The following is a 14,536-nucleotide window of genomic DNA, read 5'->3' as shown; positions in this document are numbered from 1 at the left end:
ATTTATTAATTTCTTGTTTCTTTTAGACTCAAGCTTCGTAAGGAGTCATATGCAATGCATATGTTCAATTTCCACAATTCCCACACCCTTCTTAACCACTACATTTGACTCTTGTTCACACAATCCCAGATCTCAAGATATACTACAAAGCTGTAATAATCAAAACAGTATAGTGCTGGCACAAAAACAGAAACATAGAACAACAGACCAGAATAGAGACTCCAGAAATAAACCCATCCTTATGTGATCAATTAATCATTGACAAAGAAGATAAGAATATGCGATGGAGAAAAAAAAAAACAGTGTCTTCAGTAGATAGTACAGGGAAAACCGGACAGCTACATGCAAAAGAATGAAACTGGACCACTATCTCATACCATATGTACAAAAGTAAATTCAAAATGGATTAAATACCTAAATGTGAGATCTGAAACCATAAAACTTCTAAAAGAAAACACAGGCAGTAGTCTTTTGGACATTGGCCTTAGCAACATTTTTCTAGATATGTCTCCTCAGGCAAGGGAAACAAAAACAAAAATAAACTATTGGGAATACACCAAAATAAAAAGCTTTTGCACAGCAAAGGAAACCATGAACAAAATGAAAAGAGAACCTACTGAATGGGAGAAGATATTTGCAATTCATTTATCTGACAAGGGATTAATATCCAAAATAAATTGCTTTTGTTAAGATCAATAATCATCTCATAATTACCAAAGTCAAGGGTTGATTTTAAGCCTTCATTTCCCTTGATCCCAAAGATACCTTTGGCAGTACTGACCATTCCCATACCTTTGAAAGTTCTGTCTCCCTTAGCTAGGATAATGCAACATTATGTTGGTTCTCTACTCACTTCCGACAACACTGTTTGTCCCTTTTGGACATTGGCCTTATCTGCAAGGCTCTTAAGTTTCCATGTTCCTCACTGTCTCTTTCTTTGTCCATTTGCAGTTTCACTTTACTCACTCTCTGTGTTATCTCATTCCTATTCCTGACAACTTCAAATACTCTGTATCTCTTGACAAGATCTCTTTATAGAGCTACTAATCACTGTTATTAACTTCCTACTATGTATTTTTACCCATAAATCCTGTTAACCTCAGGTTAAAGGTGCTCAAGCTACAAATTCTCTTTCACTCTTACATGTTTTCTCCCTCCATATGCTCTATCGAAATATGCTACCCTTGACCTAGTTGTCAAGCAAGAAACTCTCCTTTCATTCTCTAACCTGTCAGTCACCCAAAGCAACTCGGAAATTCCTCCTGTCTTCTCAGTTCTGACAGGCACTAACGTAATCACTTTCCTCTTGATTTCTTTTTTTTTCTTTTTTTTTAAGATTTTATTTATTTATTTGACAGAGAGAGACAGCCAGCGAGAGAGGGAACACAAGCAGGGGGAGTGGGAGAGGAAGAAGCAGGCTCCTAGCAGAGGAGCCTGATGTGGGGCTCGATCTCACAATGCTGGGATCACGCCCTGAGCCGAAGGCAGACGCTTAACAACTGTGCTACCCAGGTGCCCCTCATCTTGATTTCTTGCCTTGATTAGAGGAATACCATTCTGACTTCAATCTATCTTTCAAAATGCACTCCGAATGATCTTTCTAAAACTGTAGTAGTTTCTATAATCTACAAGATGAAGTCCATACTCAACCACACTTTTAAAAGCCCCCTGCCTCTCTTATTCTATTTCTCAGCATTCTTCTCCATCTTTCTGATCTTGCCTACACATTTTAGTGTACCACTCCTGGCTACTACTGGGCACATGCTTCCCTCTTCCTAAAATGTCCTTGTTTTTTTCCCAAATGCTTGAACAACATTCAAGATACAGCTGAAAGTTCTCTCTGGTGTCGTCCATGGTTTCTTTCAGAGAGCTTGAAACATTGCTTGTTAAAGGATCAGTTATGTTTTTGTTTCAGCACAAGGTTATAAACTTATTTGACTAGAAGAAGCCTGCCTTTTTAATCTGGCATGGAGCCTGGTTTATCACAGCCACCTCATAGATGTGCCCTGGTAAAAAGCATTCTCTTCTCTCAGCATTGAACCTAATTTCTCTGTTTGATTTAAGCAGAGTATTAAAACCCCCAGCTCATCCCTAGGAGTTTCATAATTCTTTTAGTCATGAGCATTATACCTAGTTTGCTAATGGCAATAAGCTTTTCTCATTAAAAACAATCAGGAGGCTTAGCTCACAAAATCTTTGGGGGCAAGTTGAAGCCTATTGGTGCAAAAATAAAATAACAAAGAAAGTAGAAGTATATCTTGGGCTAAAACTATTGCAAATGTATGACACTATTTAGAGCAGCTGATTGAGAATAATCACATACTGGCAACACACTAAATATCCATAGCACTAATAACATATTTGGTGGAAGGTTGGTAAGTGACTCACAAACTTAATAGGAAATATTTTTTTTGAAATTAAGGGTTTCTAATGTCAAAGAAATAACTTAATAAGACTAAATTATTTTTATCAAATATTCTGTCCTCCCATTAAGAAGTGCAAGTGGCAATGAAAACCCAATTAATTAAAACATACTCCTTTTATTCTTAAATTTTAGAACTATAACTGCATTCTAGTTCACAGATTTAAATCTACTTTCTCATGGAAGGCTCTAGGAAAAAAAAATAAAATAGATGCCTTTTCTCATAAGTCCCTTCTGTAGTGTCTCTTATGATGTCCCCTCTCCACACACCAAGACACTATCCCCCACCTCCCCAGGCACACAGACCATATTTCTGAAGCTCCTAGAGTGATAGAGTAATAAAATATAGAACTTATATTCCTTCATTATTACTTTTACTTGAGCACAGGTCTCTGAAAGGACTAAGAACTTTCAGGATCCAAAAAAATTATACTCGAATGTGTATTTTACATTCTGGCTAGCAATGGGTGGGAATAGTTTTGATTGGAGGAATGGGATAAGAAGAGGAAACTCCTTAAATGCTGCCCAAATTATAACAGTTACTCATAAAGCTAGATGTTTGTTAATTTCCTGGAAAACACATCAGACCTGGTTTATAGATAGGCCTTTATCTTGCTTCTTAAAAATTATTTTTTTAATGTTGAGGAATTTCAATTAAACAATATGCTGCTTTTTAAAAACAGAGAAATATCATTCAGCAGCCAACAACACAGATCACAAGGTGATATGCAAGGATCTAGGCAACATATCACAGGAGCTTTAAAGGAGTTTTTGAGAGAACACCAAAAAAAAATAAAAAGAAAGAGAAAGAGAAGGAAAGAAAGAAAGAAAGAAAGAAAGAAAGAAAGAAAGAAAGAAAGAAAGAAAGAGAAAATGAATTTCTTAAGAAGATGTGGTCTCGGGGCGCCTGGGTGGCACAGCGGTTAAGCGTCTGCCTTCGGCTCAGGGCGTGATCCCGGCGTTATGGGATCGAGCCCCACATCAGGCTCCTCCGCTATGAGCCTGCTTCTTCCTCTCCCACTCCCCCTGCTTGTGTTCCCCTCTCTCGCTGGCTGTCTCTATCTCTGTCAAATAAATAAATAAAATCTTAAAAAAAAAAAAAAGAAGAAGATGTGGTCTCGAAGAAGTGTTGAGTGGTGCTCACCTAAGCAGGTGCTTGGGGTGAGCAGTAGGGACTGAAGGAGCAAGAATGGTTTTTGAATACCTTTATGCATGTTATTTTAAGCCATAAGCCACATTTACTCATTGCTTCCTCAACTCACAAGAAAAAAAAATGCAAAACGAATAACATTTAAAGTAAGATAAATGATAAAGGGGCAGTATCTTGAATCTATCATTGACTATTTCCTATGCTTGTAAGCCACAGATTTTGGAGTGGGAGTATAATTATTAGAAGATTTTTATGTTTCTCTTCATTGAGCTGAGGATCAATAGCATATGAGCTGAAGGGAGAATTTTCCCAGAGTTAGAGTTTCAGTAAATATCAATTTGCTGAGCCCTGATGGATATTTGAATTGGTACTTACAGATGTATAAAGTAAAAAGGAATAAATGCTATTCTTCAAAAGAGTATTTGAGTGTTGGACACTTGATAATAAATTGCAGGTTGATTCAAAATTATTTACATGATAAATATATCTTTAATTTCTGGTCTCATGAAATAGTTTTTAAGGTATATATGTATCCTATTAATCATTGTAAATCCCAATCTCCAGCAAAATGTCTAGCATGTAGTGGTACTCAATAAATATTTCCCAAATAAATGGTGAAATCCATAAGTTGCATTGATTTGGGCTGTTAATAATAAGGGTTAAGTGCTTATTGAGGACTTACTATGTACTGCACACTGGAACAAGCACATGGAACTAGGGTTTCTGTGTAATATCTTTTTTACTCCTCATGGTAACACTAAGAAGTAAGTGGAATTATGATCTTCAATTGAAATATAAGGTAAATGAGGTATGGAAAGATAAGTAATTTGCCCAATAAGTGGGTGATAAGAGTTTACACACAGGCAGGCAGACCAGAATCCTTGAACTTAACCACCACACCATAACTTTTCTGCATCTTCTGCTGTCTTTTTTGACACCCTTATTCATTTCACAAGCATTGTGGATGGCTTTTAAGTGCTAAGCACTGGTATAAGCATTGAGTTATAAGAATGAGCCAACACCAAGGACTCATGCTCTCATTAACCTTATTCTATTGAAGAGGAGGCAGGGAAGAGATGTAAGTTAAATAAATAGGAGGAAAAAAAGAAAACTAAAGCAGAATAAAGGGGACAGTTTGCTATTTCAGATAGAGAGTTAAATAAAGCCATTCAGTTAAGGTGATATTTGACCAGAAACATGAAGAAAGAAGGAAACAAGCTATGCCAATAGCAAATACATCAGTGGAGCTCGTCTTCATCAGGGGAAGCACTTGAGGCAGAGGGGCACTTGGCATCTCCAGAGGACACTGAGGTGGCCTGTGGGGTCAGAGCATATGAGAAAGCAGAAAAAGAGAAGACAAAGATGTATCGGGAGGAGGCAGACAACCATAAAGGGCATGATATATAAAGATTCTGAGTTTTATTCTGAGTCTTTTAGAAGGCTATCTGAGGACTTTAAGAAGCATAATGGTTTAAAAAATAATAAGCACACATAGACATATGCCTTCCTATTGTACAGACAATGCTCTGCCCATGATAGAGTACAAAATTAAATATTTTATTTCTATAACTCAGTGCCTCTCAGGCCCAATACGTTGAGCTGAGAAAATCTGCCAAAGAGGACAGTAAAGTTGCTGAATTAGACCAGATCAACCCCTAGGGTGCATCTGTCTATAGTTTTCTTTTTCAGACTACACGTGCTCCTGGGCCATTTTTTTTCTCCTTATCTCATTTATCCTCCATGTATTGATAACTTACAGATCAATAATCCCAAGCCATACTGCTCTCTTCAGTTTCATATCCATGTGTCAAAGCATTCTGTTGCCCTTCTTCATGACTATCTCACTCAAAAAGCATTTGGAACATCACATGTCCAAAACTAAACCTTCACCTTCTCTGATAAACCCTATTCCCTCTTAAATTCCCTTTGTGGTTGAATATCATCTTTCAGTTATCCAAAGTCATTGGCCTAAGTCTGTTTATTCTTTTATTCAAGAATATTTACTAAGACCCCACTATATATCAGGAACAATACTGAGCGCAGGGGATGCAGGTGTGAACAAACAAGTACAGAGTCAACACATGAATGTTTGAGTCTACTGGGGCATATAGTCAAGAATCAAATACACAAATAACTACATACATAAGAAAAGCACAGGGTGATAAAAGTTTGTATCATTTGGACTCAGAAGTTGGGGAAGATCTCCCAGGGTAATTTCCATTGAATATGAAACCTGTAGTGTTAAATGAGTGTTAAAAGCAGTGAGAACTGGGTAATGGTGGAGGAAAAAGTGAAACAGAGAGGGGAGGACTGGGGATTGGTTTATAGAGCAGAAGAAAGAAAATGTATTGTAGAATTTAGGCAAAAGGAGCCACTCATATAAAGTTCTAGGAAAACAGTAGATAGTGAAAAGAGAAGAGAGTTCAGGATAGAGCCTAAATAACAAGAGTCATTAGAGATTGGTAAAAAAGGGGGAGAAGGGGGGGAAGAAAAGAAGGAGGAGCAGGAGGAACAGAAAAGAAGCAGAGACTGAAAAGAAAAGCCAGAGTAGAGAAAAATCAGGAGAATATGACGCCAAGGAAAAAAGGAGTTGTTAAATGCAATGGAAAAATTTAAAAATCAAGTAAAATGAAGACCGAAAATTGTCTACTGGATTTATTAACACGGACATTAGTAAAGACCTCAACAAGAGCAAATTTATGGACATATGGCAGAAGCAACCAAAATTGAATGGCTTGGAGAATGACTAGTACTCCTACCATTATGTGTAATAAGGTTAAGAAATTAAATAGAAATTGTCAAACATCTTGAAGAGACAATTCACACTGTAGGAAACTTGACTGTCCAACAAAACATAGGAATATATGTTCAACCTTCTCAGTAATCAAAGAATTTACAATTCATTAAGTTACTTCTTCATATGACAGCACACCACATTAACGAAAGTATTCCATTTTGACAACATCAAGTATTGCTAACACTAGATGCACACACAATATACAATAATTTGAAACTATGAGAAAACTTACGTGTTACTGGTTGTGGTTCATATCTTGGAAACAATTTGCCTGTACCTAGAAAAGACAAAGATAGCCATGTTTTGACCTAAATATGCCCTGGAGGAATTCGTATACATGTCACCATTTGCGTATAGGCTAGAATATGCATATTCACAGTACTATATTCTAAGGGCAAAACCTGGAAAAATGTTTGCCAACAATGAAATATATAGATCGTGCTATAAGAAAATGTATACATTTGTAAAAATAAATGAACTTAATTAGTTTTATCAACATAGATGAATCCCTAAAACATAGTTGAGTGAAAGAAGCATAACACAGAAAAACACTATATTATAATTCAAAGTATCAAATGTTAACAAGCAGGCAAAACTGAGCGATAGTGTTTAGTAATACATACACAGTGGTAAATCAATAAAGAAAAAAATAGAAAAGACAAGCAAAAGTTTCAGTATAGTGTCTACCTTATTGCATTATATACAAAATAGCACAAAGGGAGATAAAGGAGACACATTAGAAATTTCAAGTTACTGATAATATTCTGTTTATTCATAGTTAATTGATATATGGGTATTTATTTTATTGTCATTTGCTTATTTGAATCCACGATACATTTTTTCACTATTTTTTAAAAGAATGGTAGAGTAAGAAAGGAATAGAGAAAATTTAAGACGATCCTTTAAAGAATCTTATGAAAGCAGAGAAAGAAAAGAGAGTAGTAAGAAGAGGATGTGAGATCCAAGACAATTTTTATAAGATGAAAGAGACTCTTAATATTACTGAATAGGGTCTAGAAGAGAGAACATGATTACAGATCAAGGAGAGATAGACTAAGCTGTGAAGCAGGTAGAAGGAGGACATTAACTCAGGAGAAATATGCATGGCTTCCCTTTTCTTATTTATTAATTGAGGAAGTAACTTTCTTTCATACAGATGTATATGATAAAGTACTTAAGAACATAAATCACAACATTTTTTTAGAAAAGGAAATGCAGATTAACTCAAATGCTTATGACTTATAACTTATGACTTATTTTTTGATTTCTCACCTTCAAAACTTTTTATTGTAGAACACTTTCAGCTGATTCAAGAGTAGACAGAATAAGTATAATGAACCCTAATGTATCCATTGCCCAGATTCAAAAGTTACCAACACGTGGCAATCTTATTTCATCTCTACCCCACTCTTTTCTCCCACTCCCATGTTATTTTAAAGAAAATCCTGGATATCATATCATTTAATCTGTAAAACTTTTATATACAACTCTAATGAATGACCCTCTTAAAAAGCCACATCCACAATGCTATCACTACACCATAACATATTAACAAGAATCCCTAATACCATTAAATAGCCTTGGTTGACATCGTTTTGACACACTCTAGAAAACTCGCACTTTCTACTTCACTAGCCCTTACCTCTGATCAGAACCATTTCATAATAATTTAAAATAGATCTGCCGAATTCTTAGCTTGCATGATCCGTGACCATCAACTTTCAGCCACTAAACCTATAGATCTCCCCAACTACACAACACTCTCTAATTTCATTTTTTTTTTAAATGGAAGTATATGTTCTTCTAATTCTGCCACTTGTGTTCAGAGTCACCAGCTACCCAAGTTAACTTATATTCCAAGTAATCAGTAGTTCAAGACCCACTTATCCATTAGAATTTCATCACAATAATAATTAGAGTAACGTTTATAGGAAGGGTTAAAAGGAAGTTGTAAAGAAACACAGATTTTAAAATATTCTAGTATTTATAAAAACTTCATAGCAGAGATGAAATTTTGAGTTTTCATTGTGTTCCTGGTGCAGAAAAAGAACTCAGTGCATGCACAGAGAAGCATGTCAAAATGGTTCAGTTTTTTCCCAGGGCTCTGATACCAGCTGACTTCGATTAAATAGCAGTGAGCTGGAAAAGCATTCTGGGTATTGGTATGCAAATGAATTCACCAAGCATTTCTTCCTATGGCTTTGGAATTCCCATAGTCACAACTATAATAAAATATATATTTTAAAGTTGCATTTTAAGGAAGTAAATAAAAGGTTAAAACTGTCCTTTCCATGGGCCAGATATAATCCTAAAGAAGCTAAAATTTTTTTGTAAGAGGAATAAAAATAATTTCTAAAATATAAGATCATTTTTAAAGTGTTTTCAAAGATACAGGGGAATATATGTACACAGCATAATCTTTATATTTACAGCCTGAAAAACAAAGACACAAATATATATATATAATTTCAGCCTGAACACAGAATAATGTTTTCTCTGAATTAAAACATTTTGCCTTGGGCATTTTTAAGGAAGGTCATAATTGGCATGTGTACAAAGCAATTAAGGATCAATGATTGTTTGGATACCAAGAAAACATTGTTCTTAGCTTCTAAATCATCAGCTTGGCTTTTAAAATAAATACCACCCCAATTATTTAATTTTATAAGGAACTAATAGCACTTTGAAGCAATAACTAATTTGGGAAAAAAGTTAAAAATAAAACATTCTCTCTCCAGTACAAAAATTCACATGGAGAATTTTTAAATATATTTATATTTGACATCCTGACTGTCAATTCCCCTTACCATAAAGAGAATGAATTCTAATGAAGGCATCTGTGGCTCAGAGAAAATATTATGGTGGCAGTGCTTTCATAATGGGATACAATATCCTGATTTTTCTTACTATTTAACTCCACCCTCTTCACACTCTCCCCCCTGCCTTAAATAAAGTAGTTTTAGATTCTAAAATTGTAAACTGAAATGCAAAGTGCATAATGCAAGCCATTCTTTTTCTGTGTAAGCCAAGATCACTTTGCAGCATACCCCTGCAGGGGACCTAACAGGGAATTTCCAAAAACATTAATGTATTCAGAAGAAATGTCAAAATAAAGAAAGCCTGTAAACATTGTCTGTGGGAAGCTTTTCTGTGCCCTTCCCGAATGCAAAACGAACTCTCATTTTCCCACAGAAGTAGGATCTGTTTCTGCCATCTAGTGACAATAAGGCCAATGGGTGTTTAGAAAAGAGAAACATTTTCTAAATAGGCTCAACAAATCAATCCAAAGCAACCAGTATTTTACATATATACGCAGGCGCACACACACACACACACACACACACACACACACACACACATACACACTCTTTAGAAAGGAGCCTTTAATGGAGTATAAGCAGTATCCAGATGTCATCCTGGATATCATCCTGGATGATCTCTGAAATAAGAAAAAAGGGTAATAGTACCCACAGGAGTGCTCTTAAAGTTGTCAAATTACTTTCACATGTGTCATCCTCACCGGAGTCCAAAAGGCAGTTCAGGCACTGTTAGGAGTATAGGTTCTAGAGTCAGACTGTTGGAAATCAAGGCTTACTTGCTCCCATATTTGAAACGTTGTTAATGACCCAACTGAGTTTAGGATTTAGCTCTCCTGATTACTAAGTGACTCTTGTTCACTTATTATATCTTACATCCTTCTATATATTGAATTTGGTTACAGAGCTGCATTAAGCAGGAAAGTGGAAAATCACTTTTATTTCAGATGTTCCGATTATGGAACTTTACAGGAATATTAATATCTGTAAACAGATCAAAACTATTTGATGGTAGAAATACCTTTGGATAAGGAAGGTGAAGTGGGAGGGTTATGGTCTGAATGTAACTTACTATCTTTCGGGGATTTTCATTGCTCAGCTACCCGCTTAGAACTTGGGCTAGAAGACTTAAGGAAAAAGAAAATAAAAGCAGTAAGTACTTGCTTATTTTTCTTCTGTTTTGCTCATTTCTCTCCTCAATTTTATCTGGTAAATAAAGCCAAACCTCTACCTTCAGCTCAAACTATTCTTTTCCACATCAGACAGGCTGGAAGATGCAAAAACGGAAGAATGGCCTTTTGTAGGAATATGTTCCGTTCACAGACACTGGAGAGAAGGCTGAATTTGGGGCATAGACACAAGCTTGCGGGGGAAGAGGGTCTGTGGAATGCTTCTCTCTTAGGCTCTCTGCTTCTCATATTTACATATCCCTGCTTCCAAGACCTGGTTTTCCCGATTTTTATCCAACATCTGTGACTGCTCATTATCATATTCTTTACTGGTTTTCTCTTATCTCCCCAACCCTGGCAAATTGGAATCCCAAAAATCCATTCTTTGGACCTCTTCTCTTTTCTATCTATTCTCACACCTACAGCAATCTTGTCCAGCTTCATGGCTTTAAATATTATCTATTCATATACCAATGACTCACAAATTTGTCTCTATAGCCTCTCTATAACCTCTATGAGCTCTCTTTCGTAAAGCACACATTCATTTAATTTCCCTGAACTCTAGATTTATATATCTAAATATTCCATCGAGGGCCCCATCTGAAAAAATAACTGGTATCTCAAAATGAATATGTTCAGATCATGCCTCTGAAACTTATACCCCTAACCCACCTTTTTAAACGGCAACTCCATCCCTCCAGTTGACTGTAGTATTGAGGTTATTTTGATGACATGATTTGAGCCTCTGGAGGTAGCTGGGCCTGAAACTACCACTGGGCTTCCTGGTCACAGCAGCCAATATCTTCTTCTCATTTGTCATGAAAAAATAGTCTTGACTGTTGTCCCTCCATATGCCTAGACAACATCCCTTAATCATTTTGATCCCAGACTGGAAGTTTTATCCTACGGAAAACCTTTTCCAACCTTGAAACACTGATTTGGGCACCATTTTGTGACACCAGACCATCATGTAACTGTATACTAACATTGTGTTGTAGTGCAATTTTGTCTAATTACTATTCAGTTGCAAAACCTGAGGGCAGAGATTGCAATGTGTGTTTGTCATGAGCTCTCTTTCGTAAAGCACATATTCATTTAATTCTTGAATTATTATGAATTCTATCCCAAATTAAATTTTCTAATCTAACTATGTGTTAATTTAAATGTCCTAGATCACAAATAACAAAAAATTCCACTCAAATGTCTTAAACAATAAAAAATGTATCATCTTACATAACAAGAAGTTTCTAACAATACAATTCCAGGATCAGTATAATCAGAGGTTTAATCATGTCATGAAAGATCTCAGTTTGTCAAACTTGTCCTCAAAATGATACCCTCAGGGTCACAAAGTGCCTGCAATAACTCCATGCATCATGTGCAAACATGACAGCATTCAGAGGGAAAAGATATTATCTCTTTCTTGAGTCTCTTTAAGCCAGAGAGAGTGGGGGAACCTTTGCCAGAGTGCTTCCTAGACTCTCTGTCATATATCAATGGCCATAATTGGCCATTCCTAAACCAATCTCTAGTAAGAGAGAATGGAAACACTTTGATTGTCCTGGAGTAATCATTCAAAGTGGACTGTTTATCAACCACCATATCACAACTTTGTAAGTTTGAATTGCCCCAATCTGTCTAAATGTGTCATAGCAAAATACCTTTCCCAAATGTGTAACTAGAAGTTAAATTACTGAACACATCCATCCCAACTCTCAATGACTTAAATGGATTTATACAAATAAGCACCTCAATTTATTGATGTGGCAGTTCTTCTATTTCATTGTTCCATTGTCTTAAATGTGAATGAATGATATACATGAACTACTCCAATTTATAGAAAGCATAACTACCAGCATTTTTCTGGCATGTGTTTCTACCTACAAAATTTCCTGTGTGGGACTTTCACACCAGAGTGAGTGCATGTGTCATTTCCCCTACTATTTTTTCAGATCTCCCTTGGTAGTTTCTGTCTTGGAATAGAAGTAGAGAGTTGGAAGATAGGGCAATGATACTTTGTTTACCTTGGAACTTAACATCTGTGAGGTAGAAAATGATGAAAAAGGGGCTCAACTTGAAGAGGATTATAATATATTTAAATAAATGTAAAATAAAATAGAAAATCAAACAGGACTCAGTCAATTCGTATAGATTAGAGTTAAGTGAGACAAATCTTTAGTTTTTCTCCCATTGTGGAATAAACGTAATAAACTCAAACACCTAAGAGTCCAAAGGATACAAACTCTTCATCAACATTATTCCAGGATCTCAAAGAGCAAAGCTAATCAAATTTGGGGGAGTGGGAGTTCCTATCGCCAATAACAGATTCCTTCCTTTTATCTTAATGCTCTCTCTCCCCTACTTCAAGTCCACTTAGGATATTTTCACAAGGATCTACCAAGTAGGCAGCTAGCAGTCTTTGAACACACACTATGTATAGAACACTGGGTTGCACACATTATTTCATTTAATTCAAAGAACCATGTGATAGAACATATGTGTATTTTCATTTTACTAACAGAAACCATGGCCCAGAGAGTTGTAGTAGTTTGTACAGTACTACCAAGTAAGATATGAACTTCAATCGACCTTACAGCAAAGTCCACTGGGTAAAAGTTTAAATTTTATAGAAGTAAAACTTTCCTGCATCTCACAGATAATAGTAAAATTTTGTGTCTTCTGCCTACAAAAATTCTGACAACGCTGGTACATAAGATCAAGGTATTATACAAACAACTGATGTTTGCACTGTAACTGGTCTCAGGTACAACAGTTTATGCTGTGATAATAAACACCAACAGAACGTTTATTATTGTTCACTTGGAAAAATGCACACTACTTTGGCTCACGTGTCACTGTCCAGAGTAAGTCTTATCTCATGCCTTACTTTAAAAGCTTAGGAAAATTGTAGTCTTCTTGCATGTCCAGAAAAAGCAGGGACCCAGAGGTGTTGGTGATCATTAGTGATGCCTATGAAATAACCACTTGGACATCCACACTCTTTGTTTCTTTGGAGGTGGATTCACAGAGGAGAGGAGCAACCTCTGCCTACTGACAGGTGCAGCAGAAGGTACTTGGCTACCTTTGCGTAGCTAGTTCTACCTTCCTCTACCGCATATTACATCTGTGAGTACTGCATATAAATAAGGTCTGAAATGGGTCTTTGTACATTTATACCCCAAAGAAATCTGGCATCAAAAGCTAAACGTAGAAATCCCTAGAAAAAATAGAAATCTTTAAACTAAAAGAAAATAATTTTAATTATAATAAAAGAACCTCCTACATAATAGAGGCAGATATATTATTTATTTTTTTCTCCTCAATTTTTTGTCAAAAAACTTTATATACTTTGTCATTTTCAAAATTACAAAAGAAATGTGTACTTGCTGTATCATGCTAAATAATACAGAGGCATTAAAATGTTATTAGCTCACATCCTTTCCCCAGCTATGCTGCCCCTGAGTTAAATGTTAAAATTTTAGTGTGCATTCTTTGAGGTATGACTCTATGTTCATACCAATATTGAGAGTTCTTTTTCTTTTAAAAGAAATTGGCCCATACAAGACGCTTTTTTCTACAACTGCCCTTTTATAAATCAAGAACTGTTTTACATTTACATATCATGTCAGGAGTATTACTTTAACTCCTTTATATTAATGACTGTAAAATATTCTTTATTATAATTGTATCTTAACTTACATAGCCATTCACCTATGTTTAGACATTCAGATTAATTCCAGGTTTTTACAAGTATAAACAAGGATAAAACAAACCCTGCTGTATATGTGTTTTATGTATTGTCACCTTTATTTGTGTACAATAGATTCCTAAAAATGAATAGGCTAGGTCAGAAGATATGTGTATATGTTAAAATTCAATAGATAGTGACACATTATTTTCTAAATGTTTACTATGATCAGATATATCATTTATTATCTAGCTATGAGTCTCTCAGAAGCACAGAGAATGGATAGATGTATAAATGGGTTTCACTTGCATCCCTATAAAATTGATGACACCTAAAGACTGCTTGTAACTTTTGGTTTTTACTCACGACACGTAAGTAAAAATTACCTCAAGGAATAATGTAAAGGGGAAAAAAGAGAATAGCTGATAAAAAGGTAAGGAGCAAGTGAATTAAAAGTATTCTACTTCAGTAACTAGAACATACATGAGTTCTCC

At 35.6% G+C, this 14,536-nt stretch overlaps 1 long non-coding RNA gene across 9 annotated transcripts in view; it reads right to left on the bottom strand.

The window, feature by feature from the left end:
• LOC105240483 overlaps positions 1 to 14,536 on the bottom strand; it is a 318,511-nt gene that overhangs the window by 92,372 nt on the left and 211,603 nt on the right. For all 9 annotated transcript variants that reach the window (XR_004624143.1, XR_004624145.1, XR_004624139.1 and 6 more), the window contains one exon: positions 6,602 to 6,646. This is a non-coding gene — a long non-coding RNA (uncharacterized LOC105240483). The remainder of the gene's footprint in view (positions 1 to 6,601; positions 6,647 to 14,536) is intronic.

This window comes from Ailuropoda melanoleuca, chromosome 3 (assembly GCF_002007445.2).
Source record: "Ailuropoda melanoleuca isolate Jingjing chromosome 3, ASM200744v2, whole genome shotgun sequence".
NCBI lineage: Eukaryota > Metazoa > Chordata > Mammalia > Carnivora > Ursidae > Ailuropoda > Ailuropoda melanoleuca.
Note: the sequence above shows the minus strand (reverse complement) of the source record. Positions and strands in the feature narration are given on the sequence as shown.